The sequence below is a fragment of the Dreissena polymorpha genome, chromosome 10 (genome assembly GCF_020536995.1).
Source record: "Dreissena polymorpha isolate Duluth1 chromosome 10, UMN_Dpol_1.0, whole genome shotgun sequence".
NCBI classification, from domain to species: domain Eukaryota; kingdom Metazoa; phylum Mollusca; class Bivalvia; order Myida; family Dreissenidae; genus Dreissena; species Dreissena polymorpha.
The window spans coordinates 77,952,612-77,978,987 of record NC_068364.1 but is presented as its reverse complement, the minus strand read 5'-3'; the positions used below and the strand labels follow the sequence as shown (position 1 = coordinate 77,978,987).

Sequence of the window (26,376 nt, the reverse complement as noted above, 5' to 3'; positions counted from 1 at the left end):
ACATTTCTTATTCTTATTCGTTATGTTTATTATGACAACTGTCTTTATTATTTATTATGATCACCTGCTGCACTAGTTGTTTGTCATTCTCCACATGATTCAGCTATTTAATTGTTGATTTAAATCGAGTATACGTAATAGGACAAGCACACGACACGCCAATGCACAAAACTTGAGTCTACAACGTTATTGAACATAAGATAAATGTAGTACACTAACGATGGTTTGCCCGATTGGTCTTTTTACTCAAGAACGAATATATTCCATCTATAGTTTAAACATTGCCTCGTTATAAGACAGGGCCTAACCATTGGATGTAGATGCCTTGGTAATTTCTAGGAAGAGCGTTTTAGTTCGTGGTTATCTAAATTATTCATTACATCTGGTGGCATTATATGAACGTGATTTATATATATTGAGGCGTATAACATGAAGGACAGTATTAAATGCATCCGTAAAAACGTATGCTTAAACAAGAAATGAAACACATACAGGGTATATTTTATTCATTATATCGTTTTGTATCAGCACAATCACATTCGCATGAACATAAATATCTGAAATTTCTATTTTGGGCATCGTATGTAATGCGTGTATTTTGACAATTTGTGTTAACAGTATATACCTTTGACTTGCTTGGGTTCAACAGATGTTCGTACTTTATTATTGATTTTCCTACTCATGCATTTATATTTGGAAACGTTTATTAATTTGTGTGCAAAAACTTAACGCATTACACGATAATATCGCAACATTATATTTAATTTATTCATTGAGGCTCACCATAGTTTGGATAGCCCAATGCCAGAGCAGACGTTTTGTTTTGAGTACACCGCAAACGTTTACAGTCTATAAGTTAACAAGTCATAACGGGCACAAGTGATACGAAATTTTATCAAACATTTAATTATTCGCCCTGTTGCGTATTTATTTACTTTCAAGACACTAAAAGAAGACTGCCAAATGATGCGATGAATACTGCGCATTTGTACAAACATAAGAAAATTAAATCCAATATGTCATTTTTGAATACAGCACAAGACGAATTACACACGCGGTTACAACGTTAAATTATACGCGTTTTATTTAGGACTGACGACGCGTTATGGTAAAAAAATAATTCCAGCTGTTATGTTATTAAAAAGCAAATATACGTGTTTTACTTATGTACAAGAAACTGCAATGGTTGTTAATATTTATTTAAGAAATAGTTATCCGGTAACAACACATAGTTTGGAGTCCCTGTAAGCAGGAATGAAAGTGAATGTATTGCTTACTTACGATGATCGGAACGAATTATCGCTGATTATGATTTCAGTTACAACAATCTAGCCGAATTTATTATACAATGAATGTTTATAATGCGTAGAATGATATAATATAAGAGATGTTCTAATCGAACAGTGCTCTTAAAAAATCTAATGAGTTTCATGGACGTCTCTCGCCAGAACAAAGCAAAATGCAGCATAATTCGCAAATAATTAGTCACTTATGTGTGTTTGAATGCATTTGTCATGACAATACATAAATTACACTATATAATGGAACATAATTAAACGCCCAATGAATGATAAGATTTCAAGTTTGTTGGATTTCACATGCATTTAAGTTAATAATTTTGTGGATTTGCATGAACTACCTCAACATAGATTGACCCCGACTGTAGAGTTTTGGATAGTGTCCTTGTTTGTTTATAATTCAATCCATCATATGATCATTAAGGCTTGGCAGTAAACCTAGTAAAGATTAATTTGTTTCGTGTTGACGATCACTGTCCGGTAAGATTTAGACAGCGCTCTACCTACTGCGAACATAACAGACGAAAATGAAGAATGTCCAATCCTCACATTTTCTTAAGCGTCACTTTTTAATACAACATTTACAATAAAATCCTTAAGTAATCATTCACATTCATGCAAATGAGAGTAAACATGTTAAAAATGTGTTGTCGTTATTACATTGTGGCACGCTAAACATCAATATTTGGATTCCACACGATCCAATATATGTCACAGGCAACATACACATCTAATTTAAATGATGTACATGGTTACAAGTGGCAGGCACACTTGAACTAACATTATACCTTATTCTTATAAAAAAGCCAGTACATTGTTTAGTTTATATTTCTTTATTTCAAGCAAAACACATTGATTTTACATAGCATAGCATGTAACATTGATAAAATGAACATGTTCGAATTGTTTGCTTCATAGCGACGTGTTCAGTAAGTGAAATATATTAATTTCGAGATTTCAGAATCACAATATTGGCGTAAATATTCGACTGTTTTTGTGCCTGCGTTTTATGATATTAATGTCACCATTACAAACTGTTCAATGGTTCAAATACTGTTGTTATTATCTAAATTTTACTCTGTTCTTTATAATTGTATTCCGCTCATTGTGTACTGTAACATAAAGATGACGATAATAAACAAACTTACATACAGTTTCGTTACTAGAAGAATCCACACATTGGTGTTCCCCTTAAGAACAATTAGCATAAGCATTCGCTTTTTTGCAAGGCCAATTGCGTATAAATATATAACAGTACAAATAACACACAATTAACATAAAACAGACAATAGCTGCGGTCAAGAGTAGGCTTTTGTAAAGCAGTCGGTGGAGAGTACAAATATAAAAAAGCTAGCAAAAGACGTATATGTTTTAGGATGTGTCGTCGATGATAGTTATATAATTCCTTTAAAATATGTTGTTTCCTATCACCGAACTGCTACGCTCAAGCATGTGTTCATGCTTGTTTATACAAACTGTAAATGCCACAAGTTGCGTTTCTGCGGTTGTGGATGACTAACCTCTATATGTTTCCCTGCGTTTGGTGCGTAGTGTAAGTAGGTCAGATGTAAGTTTCACAGTGGTTACGTACTATGTTTTTGCTAAATATGTTGATAATTTTCATTTGCAGGGCTGTAATTGTTTACATCTTGATTTGTTTTTGTTTTAAGTTAAGTCAACTCTTCTCCTTATTTATTTGTTAAATGCGACATCAGAGGACCATCAGAAACGATATCATGGCAACCCATAAAGTGAAGCGTTTTTATGCAAGATCTTCCAAACCAATCATTGACGAACCATCATATTTTACATAATGCTTCGTCTTCATGAACACGTGACCGTGTTTGGCTTGGCATTCAGGAGATAACATGTCAAGGACACACCTTTCATTTATGAAAATATAAATGTCCTTAGAACGATATAGATAATGGTGTTCCACCATCTAAGAATGTATTGTGTGCGATAAACACATTTTAACAAGCAAAACGGTTGCATCATCTAGCGACATATGTTCTTTTTCGCGCACATTAAAGCTAACGGCATATAACGTTAAATCTAACGTCATGCCCTACGTTGATTAGATTTGTATCAGTGTAAAAAACACGTAATATATGCCTCGGTAGCGCAGTAGGTAGCGCGTCAGTCTCATAGCCATAAAAGGGCGATCTGAAGGTCGTGAGTTCGATCCTCACCCGGGGCAAATATTTTAAAAACATTGATAAATCATAAACAGCAAAATATCGTATAGACTCAGGTTTTCGAATTGTATCATAATTGTGTACCAATGGCATGATGAGTGGACGTACATGAATTCAAGAAAGCTTATTCAAATAAAAGAATGTATCAATAATAACCTTTGACTGTTTTTTGATCAACATATTGTTATCAGTACTTGCTTTGATGAATCAAAAACATTCGCATTTATTTGCGACATTAATCAACTTTCAACTAGCCGACATATAATCGAATTTAAAGCCACTGTTACAAGCCTGCTATCTTATTTACTGAGAACCATTCAAGCTCATTTAATATCATACGGCGAGATTTTACCAACGCAGGCAGGATTCAGAGAGATTAGAATTACATGTTGTGAATATACTGTTTATAGCATGGATGCCAAAACACAACAATCTATCATACTTGCACGTTTAATGTGTTAAGAGAAGTTTGGGTTTTATTTTATGTTGTGAGAATGCTTCTGTTATTTTCCAAAATTATAATCTGAATAATATAATACATGTTGTATATAAATATGACCCTTATATTTCGGAAATAATAAGAAGCCATTTTCTGTTCATCGGCCCATTTATGTTTACACTTAGCTTAAGTTAATTGATTCAGTTCATTGCTCCGGGTAATTGCGAAGAAGCATTACAAACCGTGTAAGAAAAACTTAAGTTTCATGATGCATTTCCATATGTGATAATGTTTAAAAAGGATGACTTAACACAGTGCATATTTCAATAATCCCAGTTACAGCCGTTCAAAGTGCAAAATGAATTTTAAAAAGTATCCATGAACCACACTTAAACTTTATGTCTTGCAATAAAGGTAAAGCACGTACTTGTTTGTTTCTTTACATGTAAAATCGACAGAGCCAAAATCGCTCATGCTACTTCCTTTGGATAATTACTCTGAAACTTCCCTAATTATAATCATGTGATTGAAATATGTGTATGTCGTGAACCGTATGATCGAACCAGTCTCATGTTCGATGTTCTCCATGAGTGACTGTGCAGACATAGTTTCAACATTATGTCTGTAAAGTGATTGAACATAAATTCATAATTTTTATCATGTTTTTTTTAAATTGTTAATTATATGGTTGCTTAAAATAGCGTATTTGTTTAATAAACTCTCAGTAAAATATGTATTTGTATAGGTACGAACCAGGAGTCGTGGTTGTAATTTTAGTGGAATTAGCAGAAATAGTAAAATTGTTATGAAAAAACTTTACATGATACACCTCAATATACATGGAAACTTATGAGATCGATTATGTGGAGCTTTAGTTAAATACTCCTATTGCTTCGTGTAAGAAAGATCATGTTATTAATTGCATGTAGTTGTTACAACATAACAACACCAAACCACTGTGTTCTAGACGTTCATCCTACGTTATATAACATATATTCACTTAAATGTATCCATTTACATACCTTTGTACATGTATCTTCGTACAGCTTTACGCTTGAGTGAATGAAAATATTTGCTTTACAGTTTATTCCCAACAAATTGTAAAGCACCCTTAAGTACTTGCTCTTTAAAGCACAAACCTACAACATAAAACATAAACTTTCTAAACTCTCTGAACATCTTGAATTATTTCATGTTTATTTGAGTATTATTGATTTTATTGATATAGCGAATGCGATATTTGTATAAATAATTACGGCAATTCAATATTGTCGTTTGTTATTTATCGTATGTCACGTTACATCTATATACACATCAATATTTTTTCGTACATTGTAAATACATATATCAGGTCAAAATCCTAGCACGTATTGGAACAGTAAAAGAGCTTTGACAAAAAAAATATGGCCACTTTTGTTTTAAATTGTTATTTTCCAGTTAACTATCTTGTAAAAAAGAGTATATAACCGTAGCTAAAACATTTACTACAATAAGCACAATGTGTGCTGGCACTATTTGTGATCGTATATACATATATAACTATTACCGATGTGTGGTTCATTTTGAAAATTTGCTTTAAAAAGGACATGCGCATTCGAAATAAAGTCACGTTTAGTTGTTTTGTATTTTTAGCCTTTAATGCGTTTGTATCCTTGTGCGTTTTTTTACAGAATCGCCAAATCAATGTTTGGATACATCACAATCCAGCATAATTATGAATGCATATTGACATTCCTTTGTATGCTTTGTATGATCAAACTACGTTTCTTCAGCACTTGGATAACGCGAGAAAACCCGAATAAATGTGAGATGGTGGCGTTCAAAACTACCTAATAAATTAAGCCACTCATAACATTTAAATTCCTAAATTCAATCGATTCGCGTAATGTAAAAATGATTATTATGCTATAATTCGACCACGAAACTTGGCGTGACTTAATACCGGACATTATGGAATGGAGCTACGCTGGCCGTATATGTCATACGACCCATTTTCGCATATTACCTTATCAATGCTTATATGAATTTGATTGCTATAATCTAATGCGTATTCGACAAGGAATTATTGTCAAGGTTTTTCATTTTGTCAATATTTATCATAGCAGGGGACATTGCTGACATCAATATGGATACTGTTTTCATTTTCTGTCGAGAAATGATATGACTTATTATCAAGATTATTTTATAGTACGGTAGCGTTCTCTACACAAGTGAGATTTATTTGTACTGGTAAATTGCTCTTCACCATTCGGACTCGACGATCGGCTCGAATAAAAATGTTAGTCGCTTAAAAGTACAAATTCATCATATTGAGCACGATTATTATTATTATTATTATTATTATTAGTATTATTATTATTATTATCATTATTATTATTATTATTATTATATAGCTTTTAGAAACATACCTTAAAAAAAAATCCCATTGTAAAAAAAATCCCATGGGATTTTTAATTTTTTTTAACAAGATTTCACGCGTTGAAATCGCGAGAATTGCTCATCATTTGTTAAAAGGTAGTGTTTCTGAAGGTTACATGAATAAATCTCTAAAAATCTGAAAAAAAAGCCCATGGGATTTTTTTTCCCATAAAAAAATGGGATTTTTTTCCATCAAAGAAAATTGAACGAAAATAAGCACAAATGCTTTTACAATGCTTAAAATCGATAACTAAGCGCAAACGAACGTGTTTTATGTTTTTGAAAATCCCATAAAAAAGCTGGAGAAAAATCCCATGGGAGAAACCAAAATACCCATGGAATAATGAAAAATCCCATGGGAAAATACAAAAATCCCATGGGACCCACAACTTTGCAAATAAAGTTCATAGTGAAGAAAACGCATTTTTCAAGCAAAAATAACCAATTATTAATCACAAGTTAGACTTTTATCTTATACTTTATCAAAAATAAGCAAACCTTCAAGAAAAAGGGTACTTAAGTTTGCGAAATTTCGGTTTCGCAAAGTTTTTCCGGTGGCCGTTGTGTGAGCAAAATGAAAATAAAACAATTTATTTGCATGTACTTCTATGAATAATGACATTTTACTTGCTCTCGTGTTGAACGCCTTCAATCTGATAATAGATCTTGATGAACTGACGCATTTGTCGTTTGCGGCATAAGAAATATAAACAAGTGAAACTCCAGCAATTGGAGCAGTATTGCATTCTCATTATATACAATTTGTTGGTCCTTTATTTAAGACAAGTGATCACTTGCCAAATGTGTAAGGTCGACCGTAATTAATCATGCAAAGAAGTGAAATATGTTAACCATCAGTTGTCGTTATACGTGTTTTGCACGCAAGAATGATCCCTGATCACAGGCAACTGACGCATCTAATTACGTTCGGGGAAGATTGAAAGAACCAGGTTGCCTGGCAATTGTGTGACATTTGGATTTAAAGATGGATATTGCAACAAGTAAAACGCTCACTTCAACTAGTTTTGTATTAAAGAATTATGCACTATACTGCATTATACACTCGCGAGTTGATTTCAAAACAAAACGTTTTGCGTATAGATTTGACTGTTTCTATAGTTCCAATGGTATGTATGTCACCATTTGACAACTGCTCGATTATTCATATAATGTTGGTATTATTTTAAATTGAGTATGTTATCTTAATTTATATGCATGCTAGTTTTTCCTATAAACTTTAGGGAACATGACAAGCAGAGTAAATGGTTACATTCCTTTTCGTCACAAGAACAAGTATCGAATAGATTTTCTCCAAAGTCTGGAAGAATTTCGTGTCATGATGTTAGTGTAAGTATTCTTTTCTTTACGCGACCATGTGCTTCATGTTATCAGTAACCAGAAATTTCTAGACATGCAACCTTCAAAATACAAGTGCAATAGTACTAAATATAGTGTATTGCTCTTCCTAGGAAAAGAGAAGCTTACACGACTATGTAATACACGACAACAAAGAACATTGGAAAACGTTTTTTTGTATATCATTTGAGAAAACTTGAACTATTTCACTATTTTATGAAATTTTACATCCTTGACAACTGAAAACATAATCAAATCAAATGTTTATTTCATAAAGCATTATTTATATCGCTGTCATTTTTGCCATAAGTGACCTAGCAGCTTAAAGGGACCTTTTCACGCTTTGGTAAATAAACACAATTAAAAACAAATATTTTCAGGTTCGCCAATTATCGTTGTAGTTATGATATTTGTTAAAAACAGTAATCTGAACATTGACCATGCTCTAAAGTATTCATTATATGCATCTATTTCTTATATTAAAACCTAAAACATATAAAACGTTGAAACGCGAAACGATTGAATAATTTGAAGAGTTCTTGTTGTTAGTCTTTGTGACACTACGAGGATTGCTTATATCAATTATAAAATACATCATTTTATCTATGAGCACGAATGGCCGAGTGGTCTAAGCGTTGGACTTTTACTCCAGGGGTCAGTGGTTCCAGGTCAGTTGAATGTACCTTTTTATTCTTGTTTCTACTGGACCTTTTTAGACCATATGTTAACATTTATCAATTAAAAACATTTAAGAACAAACTTCAATACATGCCGAAATCTGTGTAAATGTCCCTTTAAATATAGGTATAAATTGAAATGAAAACACAATTTTTGTTAACATGAGCAAACCATGAATACATTTATGATGGTTTAGTGTATATGTACAGAAAAAAGCGCCTGCCAAAGTAGCCCGAATATATGTTATACTGTTTTTTTAAATAAATTCTACAACACTAGGGTCAGCATGATTAGGGTTGGTAACGATTGACGTCAATGGTATGACATGATACAACATGTATTTGATTAATTCGCAAATTATTTTAACGGCTCTTTATTTAGTTGTTTTGCAGACTTTACGCGTTCAAATGTTTCATTTGAATAAAGCATTATAATAGCCCTCTTGACAAATGACAACCTCTGAACATTAAAACGGCATTTATGTGTTGTGTTTTTCGGAGTAATTCTTAACTTTGAAGTTTTGAGTTGTTGCATTTACTCTTAAAACCACTAACAATAATTGAGGGCAATAATCATAAGTTCGAACTGTGAACGTTCTAATGATCAAACAATTTTAAACAAGATAAGAAAATGTCTTTAATTGCATAGCTATGGCATTGTATTTATCAGCATCGACGAAGATTGGATGATTGAAGATTGAACATTTGTTATGCTTTCGTTTAAATACAGTACACTACCATAAGATTAAAATCGAAATGTAAGAATAGACTGATTATGACGACAAAGGTCACAACACATGCTGTTTTTCGTCAGATGTTGGTTAACGTTTGTTGTGATTATTTGTGTTTTGCCACTAGGTCAAAGGTAGTAAAAGTCGAAGTGTTCGCGTATGTACAATATAAAGAAGTCAAACTCCAGCTGCTGGAGCAGTATTGCATTCTCATTATATACAATTAGTTGGTCCTTTATTTAAAGCAAGTGACCAATTTCCAAAACAGTACAAAACAGCACAATACAAAACAGCATAGACACATATAAGATTAAAGCTTGGGTCACCGCCTTGGAAATGTCAATGCAAAACATTTGGAGTTTAAACCGGGTTTAGAGCGCTCAACCTCACACTTGGCCCAGCAATATTCATAAGTCATATAAGTGTAAATAAAATTTAACCTTATTGCATTACAACTTAAATTAAACAATACTAAAAGGGAATTAAAACTCATTCAATGTCATGATGAATAGCGTTCAATGAAATCTTATCTGAAAATATTGTATTACAGTATTTTTAAATGAATAGCATGTGGCCCTTTCCGTTGATGTACTGGGTAATACATACAATTGAAAACTAAGTATAACGTCCTATTAAATTGAAGGACAGCATTTTTAATTCCACATACTACAAGACAAATTGCATTTAGAATAGATCATGATTTGTGTATAGAGTCAGTAGATCATCATCTGATTTCAAAATCATTAAATTGTGTATGGCTAAATACATGTTCAGGCCACTAATTTTGAGAACGAGTATGCGTTGCGTACTGCTTGTTATTGCAATAGTGATTATTATTTATATCTTTGGTATTGTTAGAAAGTAATTGTCATTTCAAACGATGTAGCTTTATTTCAAAAGTGTGTATACTGGAATAGTAATCTGGTATTGTACACCATGTATCACGGGTATTCTGAGATTGACCGCAATCCTCCTATCTTTGTATTATACAATAAAATCCATTAAACTATTCGATAAAGACTTATTCAGCTTTTGAAATACTTACTTTATCATGGCTCACACAGTTTCGTCGTGGCTTCTATGGTGTGCATTTGAACATATGGTATCGTGTTAAGCCGTATAATCCTCCTATCTTTGTATTATACAATAAAATCCATTAAACTATTCGATAAAGACTTATTCAGCTTTTGAAATACTTACTTTATCATGGCTCACACAGTTTCGTCGTGGCTTCTATGGTGTGCATTTGAACATATGGTATCGTGTTAAGCCGTATAATTTAACAAAAAATATGAAAGGTAACAAGTAGCAGTTCAATCGTTTGTGTTTTATGGGTTTTTCTGAGTTGTATCAGTTCTTAAACGGTTTGAACACTTATAATGATTACTTTGCGAAGTCGGAGACATAGGTTTCTACCTGTTTTATAGTTCATTCAATAGTTGGTTGTATAACATAATACAATGCAATTGTTCACTTGCCTTATTTAAAATACCTTATGCACCGTATGGGAAGGAGGTCTCCCATCTTGATTAAATCTCATAAGCATTTATACGGTGGGTTAAACAGTCTTGTTCACATTTGTGTTAAAGGAGACAAATATTTGATCTAAAAAGAATGCATGTATTATATACACATAAGAAAATAGATTGAACTCATGACCAAGATTATTCTAACCATGAATGCTTGTTTATTGATAATCATTAACTGTCGCTCTCGATTAACAAATAATGGAGTTATGATCATGTTTGCCTTGCAAATAAGTCCACTTTCGCGCGCGGAGCCACATTTAAGAAATGCTTGGACTGAGTTCATTGACACTTGGTGTGCATATGAATAAGAGAATAAGTCACGTCAAATTAAGACGCAAACTATTCGTCAATTTTGAGTTATGGAACAGTTTTATTAGAAAATATTCTTTTTCCAGGATATTTCCTTTCTTGAGCTATATGTCAAAAAGCAACAGCCATGAACATGTCCACAGATGTTCTCAATCATCTGGGTCTGAGTCAAAATGAAAGACTTATAACTCTAGATGAAAGAATCTAATGAGTTGTTTATAGTTCAGTCATAGTTTAATTGTGCATCAAAGAACTTGCTTACTTGCTTCAATTGCTCCCCTTTATCTGGTTGTGCGTTAAGTGTAAGACTCAGGTCCCTAGAATAAATTTCACAAGTTGAGGTAAAATGTTACAAGGTTTTCTTTAAATATGCATGATTTTGTAAGGATATTATCATATTAGTGCTGTCTACAGCATTGAAATAAATAATTTACCAGAGGTCAGTTTGTCCAACTGTTCACTTAACAACAGCATCCAATCTTTACCAATTGTTCTAAAGTAAAACTGTACACTAAATGTAAGAAATCAGTCAATAAGAGATGGCATTTCGTCGAACAGTGCACTAAGCATCGAAAAAAATTTGTACCCAATGACAAGTAAGTCCAACTTACACAAACCATCGTAAAACAGTCGCTACCATTTGCCAGTTAGTCAAATTGTTAACTCAACATCGATGACCAGTCGCTTTCAATGGCGAGTTAGTTAATTTGTTAACTAAGCATCGATGACCAGTCGTTTCCAATGGCCAGTTTGATGAAGTGTTAGCTAAGCATCGATTACCAACCGCTTCCAATGGCCAGTTAATCAAATTGTTAACTAAGCATCGATAACCAGCCGCTTCCAATCGCCAGTTAGTTAAAATGTCAACAAAGCACCGATAACCAGCCGCTTCCAATGGCCAGTTAGTCAACTTGTTAACTAAGCATCGATTACCAACCGCTTCCAAAGTTGTTCACACAGCATCGATAACCAGCCGCTTCCAATGGCCAGTTAGTCGAATTGTTCACACAACATTGATAGCAAGCCGCTACCAATATCCAGGTAGTCAAATTGTTAACTAAGCACCGATAGCCAGCCGCTTCCAATGGCCAGTTAGTCACATTGTCAACTAAGCATCGATTACCAACCGCTTCCAATGACCAGATAGTCAAATTGTTAACTGAGTATTGATTAGCAACCGCTTCCAATTGCCAGTTAGTCAAATTGTTAACTAAGCATCGATTACCAACCGCTTCCAATGGCCATTTAGTCAAATTGTTACCTAAACATCGACAACAAACCGCTTCCAATGGCCATTTAGTCAAATTGTTACCTAAACATCGACAACAAACCGCTTCCAATGGCCAATAAGTCATATTGTTAACTAAGCACCGATAACCAACCGCTTCCAATGGCCATTCAGTAAAATTGTTAACTAAGCACCGATAACTAGCCGCTTCCAATAGCCAGTTAGTCAAATTGTTCACTAAGCATCGATAGCCAGCCGCTTCAAATGGCCAGTTAGTCAAGCCATACACAAAGCATTGACACCCAGTCACTTCCAGTAGTCATTTTATCATATTGAACACTAAGCATATACCAGTCGATAACAATTGCAAGTTCGCCCTAACCTGCACGAAGCATCAACGACCAGTTACTTAAAGTGGCCAGTTTGTCCTACCCCGAACGAAACGTCAACATCATGTTGCTTTCGGTGGTCACTTTGTCCTGCCTAACACTTAGCAGTATTAACCAGTAACTAACAGCTAACAGTTAGTCAAATTGTACTCATAGCATCGGGAATAAGTCACGCACAGTTGTAATTGTGTCCGATCGCACAATTTAATGTGTTAAATGAGTCAGATATATGATCACAGACGAATGTATGTATTATATACAAATAAGAAAAAAGATACAACACATGACCACGATTATGCTAACCATGAATGCTTGTGTATTGATTATCATCAACTGTCGCACTCGATTTGCAAATAATGGTGTTATGGTCATTTAAGTCTTGCACATAAGCTGACTTTCGCGCGCGAAAACACATGTGTTTGTAATGCTTGTACTGAGTTCATTTACATTTATACGTGTGCATATGAATAAGAGGATAATGCATGTCACATTAAGACGCAAAACATTTGTCAATATTGGGTTATAGAACAGTTTAATTGGAAAAGAGCCTTTTATCCAGGCTATTTTTTTTAGCTATATGTCAAAAAGCATACGAGCAAAATCCATGACTTTTTCCACAGTTGTTCTCAATCATCTGTGTCTGAGTAATTAATAACTCAAGATGAAAGAATCTAACGAATTTTGTGTCACCCTTTATCTGGCTGTGCGTTAAATGTTAAACTCAGGTCCCTAGAGTAAAGTTCACACGTTTAGGTTAACTGTTACAATGTTTTCTTTAAATATGCATGATTTTGTAATTATTTTATCATACATAAAATGTCTCTATTATATGGGTCTGAGTCTCCTGCAAGAACAATAAACATAGAGGAAAAGTCAAGGTTACTATTGAAGTTGAAGATTACAATATTTATGACTTATTCAACATTTTGCCCGTCTTCATTATGCATCAATAGATTAATGTATTATTTTCTGCAAATATACATCCTTATATGGTTTTTTATCACAGGTAATCCACAACTCTCAAGATCAAGGTCACACAATGAGGTCAAAGGTCACAAATGTGTATTACATATGCCTTATTGTATTTGGATTCAACCCAACGACAGGGATTTGCACCTAAACATAAACGCAATTTATTTTCAAATCAAAGAATTTCTTGTTTTCGAAATGATTAATGTATTTGCAGATTTAAAAAAAAAGTGATGTATGTATTGTTTTTTAAACGATTGTTCGATATTTTCCAGCCATTTCGCTGTGCAGTAATTTTAACAGATGTATCACTTGTATATATCAATTGTATTAATAGAGTCTTTTCTTAAAGGTACCTGTGGGTTGTTTAACAAGCAAGCGCGGTTTTTTTTAATCAAACGTCAAATCGGACTTAAATAAAATCGCCAAAGTCAATTCAAAAACATGTAAACCTACTCGACAGCATTTGGATATGGAAAGAAACCAAACACTGTCAATACATTGATCATCTTCTAACTACGTGGTAAGCCTAAGAATGTTAAAGATTAAAATGAGATGAAAATAGCTTTCAAAACACGAATTTCCTTTGGAATGTTTAACAAGCACACCTCTTTTTTACATCATCGTAATCTGTCATATTAATGTTCAAAAAGCATGTACTTGTTTGCAATTAATCTCTTAATTGACATCACTCAATATAAACTCACGTAAAACGTTTCGCGAGCAGTTCATACCAGATGCCAGTTTGTCCAACTGTACAGCCAGTCACTAAAAATGTCAAGTTTGTCCAGCCGAACACTAAGTATCGACAACTAGTCGCTACTTGTTGTCACTAATTTTTTTTACTGGTAGCGGTCAGATAGTCCAAATGTACAATTAGATTCGGCAAATTGTCGCTACTAGTTACCAGTTATCAAATCGCGTCTAAACAAATAACCAGTGATTTTAAATAAACTCACCAAAGTCAATTCAAAAACATGTTAATCTACTCGACAGCATTGAAATATGAAAAGAAACCAAACCCTGTCAATATAACGAATAATCATCATCTATCAACGTGGTATGCCTTTCAATGTTAAATATTTGAATAAGATATAAATAGCTTTCAAAAAACGAAAGTTCTTTGGAATGTTCAACAAGAACCCTTGTTTTCACTTTATCGTAATCTGTCATTTTTATAGTTAAAAAGCAAGTACTTGTTTGCAATTATTCTTTTCTCAGATATAATCGTAATATTTTCGGCTCTAATTGTTAATACTTAAATACCGAACATAGCAAGACGAATCAGTATAGATTTTCTGATAGATATATTATGAGAATGACGCGCTTCAAACTGCCCTACCAAGGCATATGTTACGTGCAAATTATATCGCTACATCGGTCAGCAATTGGACTTAGTCCAAGACAATTAAGAAACTGTCTGCATGGTAAAATCCAAACCAAATCATGCATTCTAAGTATTTAATTAAAATGTTAGGACATTTTATCTCACTGTGTGAAGTTGACTTTAGAGACACATGTATTACTTTTGTCGCACAGCCAAATCAAGGAGAATAATTTAAGAAAGAAATTCGAAAATACGTTGATGCAAAGTAGGTATGGGTTAACTATGAATGATACGATATCTAATCGGTGACCTTTATATGTGGTCTTGCCCTTGTCTCTTGGGTTATAAGTACTGCATTTGACTCAGCCCCAAATGATTGAGAACAACTGTTGTAAGCCTCATGGCCGTGGCTCATATGCTATTTGAGATACAGCGAAAAACAAAACAAAACAACCTGGATAAAAGAGTCTTTTCAAGTAAACTGGGCCATAACTAAATTATTGATGAATGGTTTGCGTCACAATTTGACGTGCATTATCCTCTTATCCATATTAACTCGTAAACTTCTGTGCCGTAAATCTGCCCAAACATTCCCAACATGTGGCTTCGGACGCGAAAGTGGGCTTATTTAGTCAAAAGGAGCCATACCATTAATCCCTTATTTGCGCATTGATTATGACGGCATTTGCCGTGCATCATTCTCGCATCTATGTATACGTAATGGCATGTTTCCTGTCATATCAAGTTTCAATTCAATCATCCCGAGCTATTCAGAGGTATGGCTCCGGATACACAATTTTCCGGACGGACGAAAGGATGGACAGATGGAAGGCTGTAAGGACGAACAGACGGATGGAGAGAAGAACGGATGAACGAACAGGATACCGCAAAAAGGAATCCTGCCGCCATTTGCGGGCAATACTTCCTATGTTAAAAGCAGAAAACGCTTTATGATTTTTTATGTTATAGATGTAATGTTTTTTACGATTTGCCTTATTTGTGCTCATTTCTAATGATGATAATAAATAATCAAACATGTTTAATTATACGACTGAAACTTGTCATTTAGCACAAATATTAACAAGTTTCATATGACTGCACAACTAACTATATACCTGCGTATAAGTTTCCATCAAGAGCGTAGACTTCCTACTCGCTACATACGGTCTTTTAAATAAGGTAAGTGAACAGTTGAATATATTATAACGTAATACAACTACATATTAAATTAACTATAATACAGGTACAATGTTAGTTCGCCGTTTAACTAAAGTGATCATAAAAGAAGATCAAACCAGTTTTAGTACTAGTAAAACAGAAGCTCACATCATCGAACATAAGCAATTGAACTGCAAATTGTTATTTCACCTTATGTAATATCATTTTAAATTATAACGCTATACCAAAGTCCTCATGCTCAAATGCAAACCACAGAAGCCTAAACAATGCGTTTAATTGTATAAAGCAAAGATAGGAGGATCTATGTTAACCTCGGAATATCCATTATAAATGATGTACTATTATACGTTACCGGTACTTTAAAACCATACACGTTTTAATATACTACTACATCATTCTTTACAAATATTTACTTTTAGCAATACGAACGATATATTTCAATACTCTCTATGGTACTTACAAGCAGTACGCAAGGCATACTCGTTCTTTAAATTATTTATGCCAAGACGTAATATTGTACGTTCGCGATACAGAACTCAACCCGCTAATGATTACTCTGCTTTGATTGGAAACCAGTGTTTGCTACACATAGTACAATCTCAAATATTATATCATACATTGATTTACGTTGGTAAACAAGTATCTAATGGGTTAGTAAGAGATATGCTATTTGATATATGACACTAGTGATTTTGAATTTTTACCGCCGCAATTCATTGACGAAATATATCACCTTTTTATAAGTGCAATCACACTACCTCATTGCAATATAAAACAAATGCTGGTATAATGTCAACATTAACCACAAATTAATTTCCTGAATTAACGGCTGGAACCAACAGTTATGGAAGGCGTTATCAATGTGAACATAATCATGTTGTCATGATGGCATTTTATATATATTTGCGGAGTTCAATGAAATTATGATTTTATTTTTTGAAAGTTTAACACAGTTCTGGCGTTATTAATCAATATACATAAATATACTTTTTAAAAAGCTGATAACAAATGGAAATGCCATCGTTGCACCTATCATATTAGTTGAAATACTACAATCAAGTTATACCTCTTATTTATGGTGCATGAACCTGATGAATGACAAGTGGAATGAAGAATATTACAAACAACTTATCATTTGATTATGTCTTGCAATTGAAGTACATTTGAATATATGCAATATGCACAGGAAAACAACTTTAAGAAAAAATATGAAACCCCAAATAATGAATACAAAAACAATGCTTATATAACATATCCACATTCTATTAGAATGACCTCTGTGTGTGCTTCATTTATTACAGCGCATCTAATTTTTGACAACATGCATACAATTCGTGATCGAACCAAACTATAAACGTGAGGGAACCTGTTAAGAATGGTAATTAAGCATAAAACGTAGCTTCATTGATATATTACTTACGTCGAGATCGACCTCCTCCTTTGTATATTTATTTCTAATTATGTAAAGCTGTTGCTCCCGAAACTGTTTTAGATACACATTTCTCTTTTGACTTGTCAATCTTGATGAACTCGGCTTCTGTCGGTTCTGCTGTTTGTTTTTGCTTGCGCCATTGCAGCCGTTCGAATCGTGTAACGGCAGTTTGTTGATGGCTGCGCCATTGTAGCGTTTAGATTGTAGTTGTATTTGATGCATTTCAAATCGTCATTAACACTTGTATTTGAAAACACTATTTCACAATTAAAAACGTATATAATTTGTTTTTACTAAGGTGTTTTAAAAATATATGTCCATCTTAAAGCATTTGCATTTTCTCACAGAAACCATACCGCATACGTATAGAATATAAAGCCGAACCATGTAATTTATTGTATAGCAGGACCGTTTATATGGCACATTTTCATTCATTCATTCTTCTAATTACACTTGTGAAAATGCAGTTATGACGTATGCAATATAACAGCACTATATGTACACCATTTATAATTTTCAAAACATTAACTTTAAGATAAGAAACAACTAAGCGCCATACCTGAACAGTTTAAATATCTGCAATAATGTCACATAAATGTTAAACTTTTTATTTTATCTACAGCGCTTCGTTCATTTACAGAATCGTATATACTGTATGAATGTGTTCTAGCAAACAAGTACAAAAACCTAACGATAAACGCAAATGCAACGTGTGCATCTGAAATGAAACCGTAGCCTTAACTCTAGCTTTCGATTGCCTGGCATTTAATATCATCAAGGTAATATAATAAAACGCCATTTTTTATTGCCAGTGTCTGGTTATGAGCAGATGCTTCGAATTATTAACATTCCCCAGTGGCTCGGCAACTGGTATCAATGCCGACTTAATTGATTCCATCACAATGATCTAATCAGGTATTAAGGTCGCAGAGCTTAAATGTCTCTGAAGAAAGGGGTCATAATAATTCTATCTCGTTTGTGGTAATTCAAAATGTCATCAACTTTTAAATCAGATGACAATATTAAACTCGCAATATATAATACTAAATTCAGATTTTATTTAATCTTCTTAAAAATAATCAATTTTGGTTTGGTTGCATTTTCAGAAATTAATCAACAAATGTTACAACACAACTTTCAAAACGCTTCATTTATCTTCTTGGTATTGTGTTAAGTTAATTAAAGAAATACTTTACTGATCAGATTTCGGATTGTTAGGCTAATAATTTAAGTTTTTAAACAACTGATTACGCTATCAATGTCAACTCATTATGAGGCCAACATTGTCGTTATTGTGTTAAGAGATTGTTTACATTGAGTCGGAATCGACAAACACTAACATTTGATAACAGCTACAGCTAATACAAATTCGCTTACACCAAGGTTATTTAAAATTGAAAGATAACATATTGTTTAATTATTTATATAAGTATTTAAACTGATATGAATAGTTTTTTATTAGTTATATAACTTTCCAACCATGTCCTTTTCCTGACAAGTTCTACGGAAAAAAACATAGACAATGTCTGCTTATTAGTTTTATTTTGTTGCTTTTTTCTGAGTTGGTAAAAACTATATAGTAGAGATTCTCGTAAAACGAATGATAAGCATATATTATGCTATTAATACAACTGATTATTTTATCTGTAATAAACCTACTGTCATAGACTATTCAAATAGTCAAGCTGGAGTATTAACTAGCTAGTGTAACTCATACAACAAATATGCATTATCAGAACAGTTCATGTAAAATATGCAAAGTGTATCAAAATAAAACGCTCGATTTTTTACCTTTATGGACACCTACTGCAACGACCATGTATTTATTTAGTTTATTTTTAAAGAAGTTTTACATTCAGTCTTATTTGGAATAGTATTACACTTCTGGATGTAATAAAGGTATCATCCTTTTTCATAGTGTACAACAGTAAATCTTAATTGACCGAAAAATGACAGAAGTCAATCTATCTACACAAACACTGTTGACTATACAACAACAACATTGTTAACAAGAATACAGCTTCGAAGCGTTAACTATTTAAAACAAGACTGTGAACACCACATATCCAAACTATGTTCAAAGTCTTCATAAAAATTGTGTATGCCTTTCGGGTCATTTTTACTTGTCATGTCTACTTCAAAACTGATCCGGAGATAAGCATGAGTACCAATTATTTAGTTTAAAATAATGTAGTATACATGGCATTGAACAAAAACTGTTCCGAATCCGAATTCGAAGTTATGCATATGAATGTTGTTCGTACAACTGGTAAAATCACAGCATACTATGATATTTGGTAGCGGCAGAGGTTGATGTCAAAGCTAGCACTAAAACATGCGATGTACTTATTATTACCTTTCTTGTGAATAATGTAAATCAAAGCATGTCCAAATCCTCAGTCGGTAACCAATTATATCGTAATACCAAACTTGTTTCCCCACTATAATCAACTTCTTATTGTGTAATGTACAATTACGAGTTCAGGGACCCGTTCAGCTGACATAAACTCGTTCAGTGATGCCGCTTTGCTAATGCCAAATCAGTATGATCTTATATCGCACCATATATTGCGTGTATAATAGAAAACATGCGACACAGCCTAAGACAAAGCGGTAATGTTCGTATGTCCCATATCATAAGCCCCTTTAATGTTCTCTGTTGTATGGCTAAACTGAAATTAACTTTAGTATTGAACGTCTGCATATGATATTGAAACAGTACTAAAATATCAGTATATTCGCAAAAACGACAACATGTGTTTCTTTCGCAATTTTGAGAGCAGCAAGAACTATCAAAACGTCTGCATCAGCTTCTACGTATACACCACTGCAATCGGTTTCCTTTAACCCCTAAGTAAGCTTGAACAAACAATTGGGCTGTTTACTGGATTTGCAATGATTTTTTCTTTCTTTGAAGTGAACGGATTTACACGTGTAAACTATACGTGTGTACCAGATACAATATTCGTACGTCTTAGATGTTTATTCTCTTGTTTATTTTGACCGGAATAAGTTACCATCAACAACTATTAAGCTCTTACATAGTTTGCAGATATATACATGTAGTTGATTATGATAAGCATATTTCTGAGAATGTTATACCCCTTTTCCAATTAACATAGTAAAGAAGGGACCCGTCATCTAGTACAATCATGGTCTTCTTTGGTTCAATAGTTCAGAACTTGTATCTCCAAAACCCCATATAACATGAGCTTGTTTTGATTTCTTGCATTCCTTATAATCTCTGTTGTATCAAATAAAGGAGATGGAGCACCGCTCGGGGTTTCGGGGTTTCTTCTAAAAATATCTTAGCTACACTAGAAAGTCTTAAAACAGCAACTGTTGATCAACTCTTTTATGGCATGTTAAATCTTGCTGTGCTGAATAGTTCCAAGCGTTATAGCTTGCTGACTTTCTAAAAACTAATTGCAAACAAATTTTGTACTTTCATTGCATCTTCTACTCTTGCACAAAACGTTCTGTCTAGATGGGAATTCACTATAGATTCTAAGGTAACGTCAGCCTCAATATTAAACAGAAAGGCGTCTGATGTTGTTCCTTTTGGTTTTTATTCCTGATATAATATTTGGATTACGATACTTTTTTTACAATCCACATGATCGGGTGTTGCAATATGGTATTAGTTCGTTTTTTGCTTGATTCGTTTATCTAACTGCATCCTTTCTCTGTAAGCTTTGCTGCATTTTTTTCAATCGTCTAAATAGATGTCACAAATTAGTCACTGGCCATTATTGAATGAGATAATAAAACATTTATATTTACAAATTCGCACAAACTATAAATATGATAGTTTAGAGTCAGTTTTGTCTTGTTTTTTTTCTGCGGGAAGCATTTGTTTAATAGAGGAGAAAAGCTTTGTAAATCAAAAGAAGAATAGAATCAAATGTTGAAAAGAATTATAACAAATGACTCAAAATAAATAATTGAATATGGTATTGTGAGAAGAGACATGCTTTTATAAACTTTTGTTGGATTGTCATCAATCTTAAAACCTAGTTCATTTTTCATTTACGGAATTCCGCACCGATGAAACCTGTATGCGTAAAATAATATATTACAAATGGTATTGCTTCACTAACCTTTATTATTCTAATGTGTCCATTATATCCAATGTTGTGTTTTTGTGGCTTTTGTGAAATAATCGAAACCCACCGCGTATTGCTCAACTGCATGATGCTATTTGTGTTTAGATCAATGGCAGTCGAGAAAGGTTACAAATCATCTTTTTGAATTATTAAAATAAAATGATATTCTTTAGAACTTTACCCCACATGGATTTTTCTAGACTATTTATATGATTCAATTATTGCTTTTATCAAGATTTTTAAGCATTCAAAATTGATTTTGCAATGTGTTTTGGGTCAAAGTGTAGATTGACTGGGCTAAAGGTATTTCGGAATCAAGTTGCACATTAAATGTCATTCAACTTAAATCGCGAAATAACTATTGCTATGTCTTCTAAACATTGCTTTTTGTAACAACTGATTTTATTCAACGTATTATTTCCCGCTTTAGTTACAATATGAATATGCACACATATACCTTCCAAATCGTTGTTTAACATAATTTAATTTGCAAACTTGATCGAAGCAAGACAAACTAAATAAGTAAATATTAATTTATCGAATATAATCGAGTTAGGCAAACATGCTGAATAACTTTACTTGGAATTAAACAAACTTTATGATCGGCAAAACAAAGTGTCGAGTGGTTTAGTGAAAATAAATAATATGTTTGCACCTCACTTCCATAGCAATTTATCAAAACGACTCTAAGCAGCAAGAAAAAAACGCAATCTATTTATCGCAGTGATGATGAATCAAGTATAACGATAAATAGATTGCGTTTTTTTCTTGCTGCTTAGAGTCGTTTTGATAAACCTAGGTTCTTATTTGAAAACCTAAGTTCTCATGAGAACATAGGTTCTCAGAATGAGAACCTAGTTTCTTATGAAAAACCTAGTTTCTTGAGATTACGCGTCGAACTGCTTGCCATATTCGTTGTTTTCATTTGGGAACCATAGGTTCCAATGAGAACCTAGGTTTCCAGAATTACGCGTCGGACGGCGTAAACTTGCTCGTTTGAATAACGAGACACATATTATTCAAGGCGCAGTATCAATGGGGTTCACATATGATTACACACGGGCTCCACATTATGCAAACACACCGTTAAAAACTTTATTTTTTCAGATATCTCAAGTTATTGAAATATGTTTGCAAAGACTTTAGTGCATACGTTTTTCTTGCAGTGTGGGCCGATATCTTACGATTGAATAAGACAATATTACACAGTATCAATAGAGATTAAACTTATATTTATATTATAATGATAACTTACTATATCACAGACATACTAAGAAAAAAAAACAGTACTGTACAGTCGTTTGAGGCCCGAAAAGGGAACTGAATATCTGAAACTTATTTAATGCTGTAACAATGAATAATGTAACGATTGATCTGAATTTGTTCAATTTTTCAAGTCTCAAAATAATATTTACAATAAAAGATGTATTTCATAAACAGTTTTATTTTTTATTAACGTGTTCAGACAAATGTCGACCGATTGCTTTACTAATTTCAATCCTTGAGAAGTTTCCTATAAGTTTCTTTGAATATTACTGAGCATTGTCTGAACATGGTTAAAAAAATGTTCCTGGGGAGTAATATTCACTGTTTCACGTCTATTTCTTATCATTCTACACATATGGGAGACAACGGGAGGTTAATTATGGCAAGCGGTTCGATGCATAATCCCAAGAAACTAGGTTTCTCATGAGAACCTAGGTTCTCATGAGAAACTAGGTTTATAAAATCCCAAGAAACCAGGTTTCTCATGAGAACCTAAATTTTCATGATAATCTAGTTTTTCATGAGAACTTGGGTTCTCATGAGAAACTAGGTTTATGAAATCTCAAGATACCAGGTTTCTCATGAGAACCTAGGTTCATAAAATCCCAAGAAACCAGGTTTCTCATGAGAACTTAGGTTCTCATGAGAACTGAGGTTCTCATTGGAAACTAGGTTTATGAAATCCCAAGAAACAAGGTTTTTCGTGAGAACCTAGGTTCTCATGAGAAACTAGGTTCTAATTTCAAAACCTTGGTTAACGCTATAGAACCTAGGTTCTCATGAAAAACTAGGTTTTCATGAGAATCTAGGTTCTCATTCTGAGAACTTAAGTTCTCGTTTGATATCCAAGGTTTTCACAAGAACTTATGTTCTCGACAGCTTTTCGCGTCGTTCTCTCTGATAATCTAGGTTCTCATGAGAACCCAGGATTTCATTTGGGAACCATAGTTCTCATGAGAACCTAGGTTCTCATTCTGAGAACCTAGGTTCTCATGAAAAACCTAGTTTCTTGGGATTATGCGTCGAACCACTTGGCATACACATCCTACCACTGTAATTGTTATGTTAGAACGGAAAGTGGTGTCGACAAATGCTTTCATACGCTATTGTTAAACGCAGTGAAATCACGTCTCATTATATTTATCGATCGGCATATATTTATTAATGTTTATGTTTCACACAATTTTGGGATGTTACTTACGAACACAGTACTTGAAACACTGGGTTATACACAAAAAGAAACAACAACTAGCCACTGCATGCAACAAACCATTGCAGATAATAATAAATATAAGAAAAATGACATATACAACTTTATTGTATCGTATTATCCGAACAAATTCAAAGATGTTTGTTTCTTGTAACCATAATTGCGAAGGTTTCGTTTGAAATCGAACAAAGAAGAGACGGTTAATTAATTTAATTATGAATTGAATAGTATCTGGTGTATCAGGATTGCCATCAGTCCGCGATATTCCATAAAACGATATATATTTTATGACGTAGCTGAATTATTTATCAGGATTATTGACTGTATTCCCAGGGCAGTTTCATGTTTTAGTGATCTTGTCGATATCAATATGAAACTAGAACAAAATTGTTATTTAAAAACGTTACTTGCGGAGCACGATGTCATTAAAAAAGTCGATTATTATTATTAAATTTAAATATCACAACACCATTGTTGCCGTGCAAACCTGTTTAAAACTTGTCGAATGCCCTGACACTACTCAGAATAGATAGACGCACTCGTTGTTTAAATTTGTATACACTTTTTCTCAGATGGTTGCAACAACAAAACTTCATAAAATTGAATAAAATTAAGACGATTAACTGCCAAAGTATCTTATCTAAACTAATACTTGTGGTTTTCAACAAGTGTAACTGTCTGTAATTGGGCTGCGTTTAGGACAAAGCTATACTGTACAACCTGCGTAAATAATTTGCTGTCATGAAAGCCGGATGAATCCAACAGATAATACTAAAGCCATCGTCTCATTGCATGATTGCAAATACGTCCGTAAAATGAAGTATCAGTTGTTTCGTAGATGCAATATAATTCACGGATCACAATGTACCGCCAGATCAATGACAAACTTGAGTTTAAAAAACGCGTGCAGAGTAGGCTACAGCAATACATGACCATCGATGTAAAGTGTTATATACTTTTCGATCATTTTCTATTATTTCTACTCAACAGTTGAACGTTGACTAATTGCTTTTTTTTAATTTGGTTAGTAATAGCTCCATGAGCAACGATTTCGTATATGGAAATTTTGATAGAGTTGTACTGAGAAGACGTCATATGTTTATATGATTATAACAACAATTACAACATGAACAGAACGCCAGTCAGAATGTAAAGCTTAATCAGAGTGACCAATATTTTCACTACTTTTCAACAGATAATATCCGATTCGTCACACGTTACAGTAATATTGAACAATTAAAACACCGCAATGTTAATACTAAAGCAATATCCACAAACAACTACATGCAATTGTCACAATAGTTCTAATATGATTTTTTTGCATAAATGCGTTGCTTGTTTTAAACAGTCTATTAAATTACCTCATTCATTATTTAGACCTGTGTATTCAATACCCTATAGCACCTGGCATTACATTTAGGCTTTTGAAATACTATCTCATTCAATGATAACATATACAGTCGATTTGTAAATATGAATACGCGTGCGACAGTGCGTCGTATTTTATTCCCACATGTCCTATAAAGCCATTTTGTAGAAAATGTCTGCAGTATTAATCAGGAATCACAACACGAAGTTAGTTGTATACCATAGCTATGGTTCATTGTCTAAAGGGGCCTGTTCACGTTTTGGTAAATTGGCAACATTTAAAAAGGTTGTTTCAGATTCGCACAATATCAATTTAGTAATGATATTTGTGAGGAAACAGTAATACTGAATATTTACCATGCTCTAATATAGACATTATATGCATTTATTGACGATTTAAAAACCTGAAAATTATAAAGCGTTGCAACGCGAAAAGATTGAATAATTTGGAGCGTTCTGTTTGTGTCGCTATATTTTGTGAAACTGCAATGATTGCTTATACTAATATAGTATACAAAACATCTAACATTGTTTGCGGAAGAATGTGCGAATTGTCTTAGTCGGAGACTTTTAACACCAGGACTCAAGGGGTCAGTGGTTCGAGCCGTGTTAAGGGTAACTTTTTTTTAAATTGTATTCTTGATTTTTTACTTGAGCTTTTTAGAGCAAAATGTTTACATTTATCAATAGAATGCATTCAATGACAAACTTCAAAACGTGCCAAGATCTGTTAAAAGGCCCCTTAAACAACGTTATCATTTATAGAAACATAAGTTACGATAGCCTTGTCATATAAAACATGTGACAAATAATTAGATTTTAAAGATTGTTAAAATCAGTTATGAAAACATTATAATTATTACTTTTAATCAAACTCAAAGTTGTTATTGAAGACGATATGTTAATAATATTATTTACTAGTAAGTCCAATACAGTTTTTGCGAATA

The 26,376-nt window shown here is 33.2% G+C and overlaps 1 non-coding gene across 1 annotated transcript; it reads left to right on the top strand.

Annotated features, from left to right (window-relative positions):
- The first annotated feature begins 3,411 nt into the window (after nucleotides 1–3,411).
- Trnam-cau (transfer RNA methionine (anticodon CAU)) lies at nucleotides 3,412–3,498 on the top strand. Its single transcript is given in 2 exon segments — nucleotides 3,412–3,448; nucleotides 3,463–3,498. It is a non-coding gene; the product is annotated as a tRNA-Met (tRNA).
- Nucleotides 3,499–26,376: the final 22,878 nt, after the last annotated feature.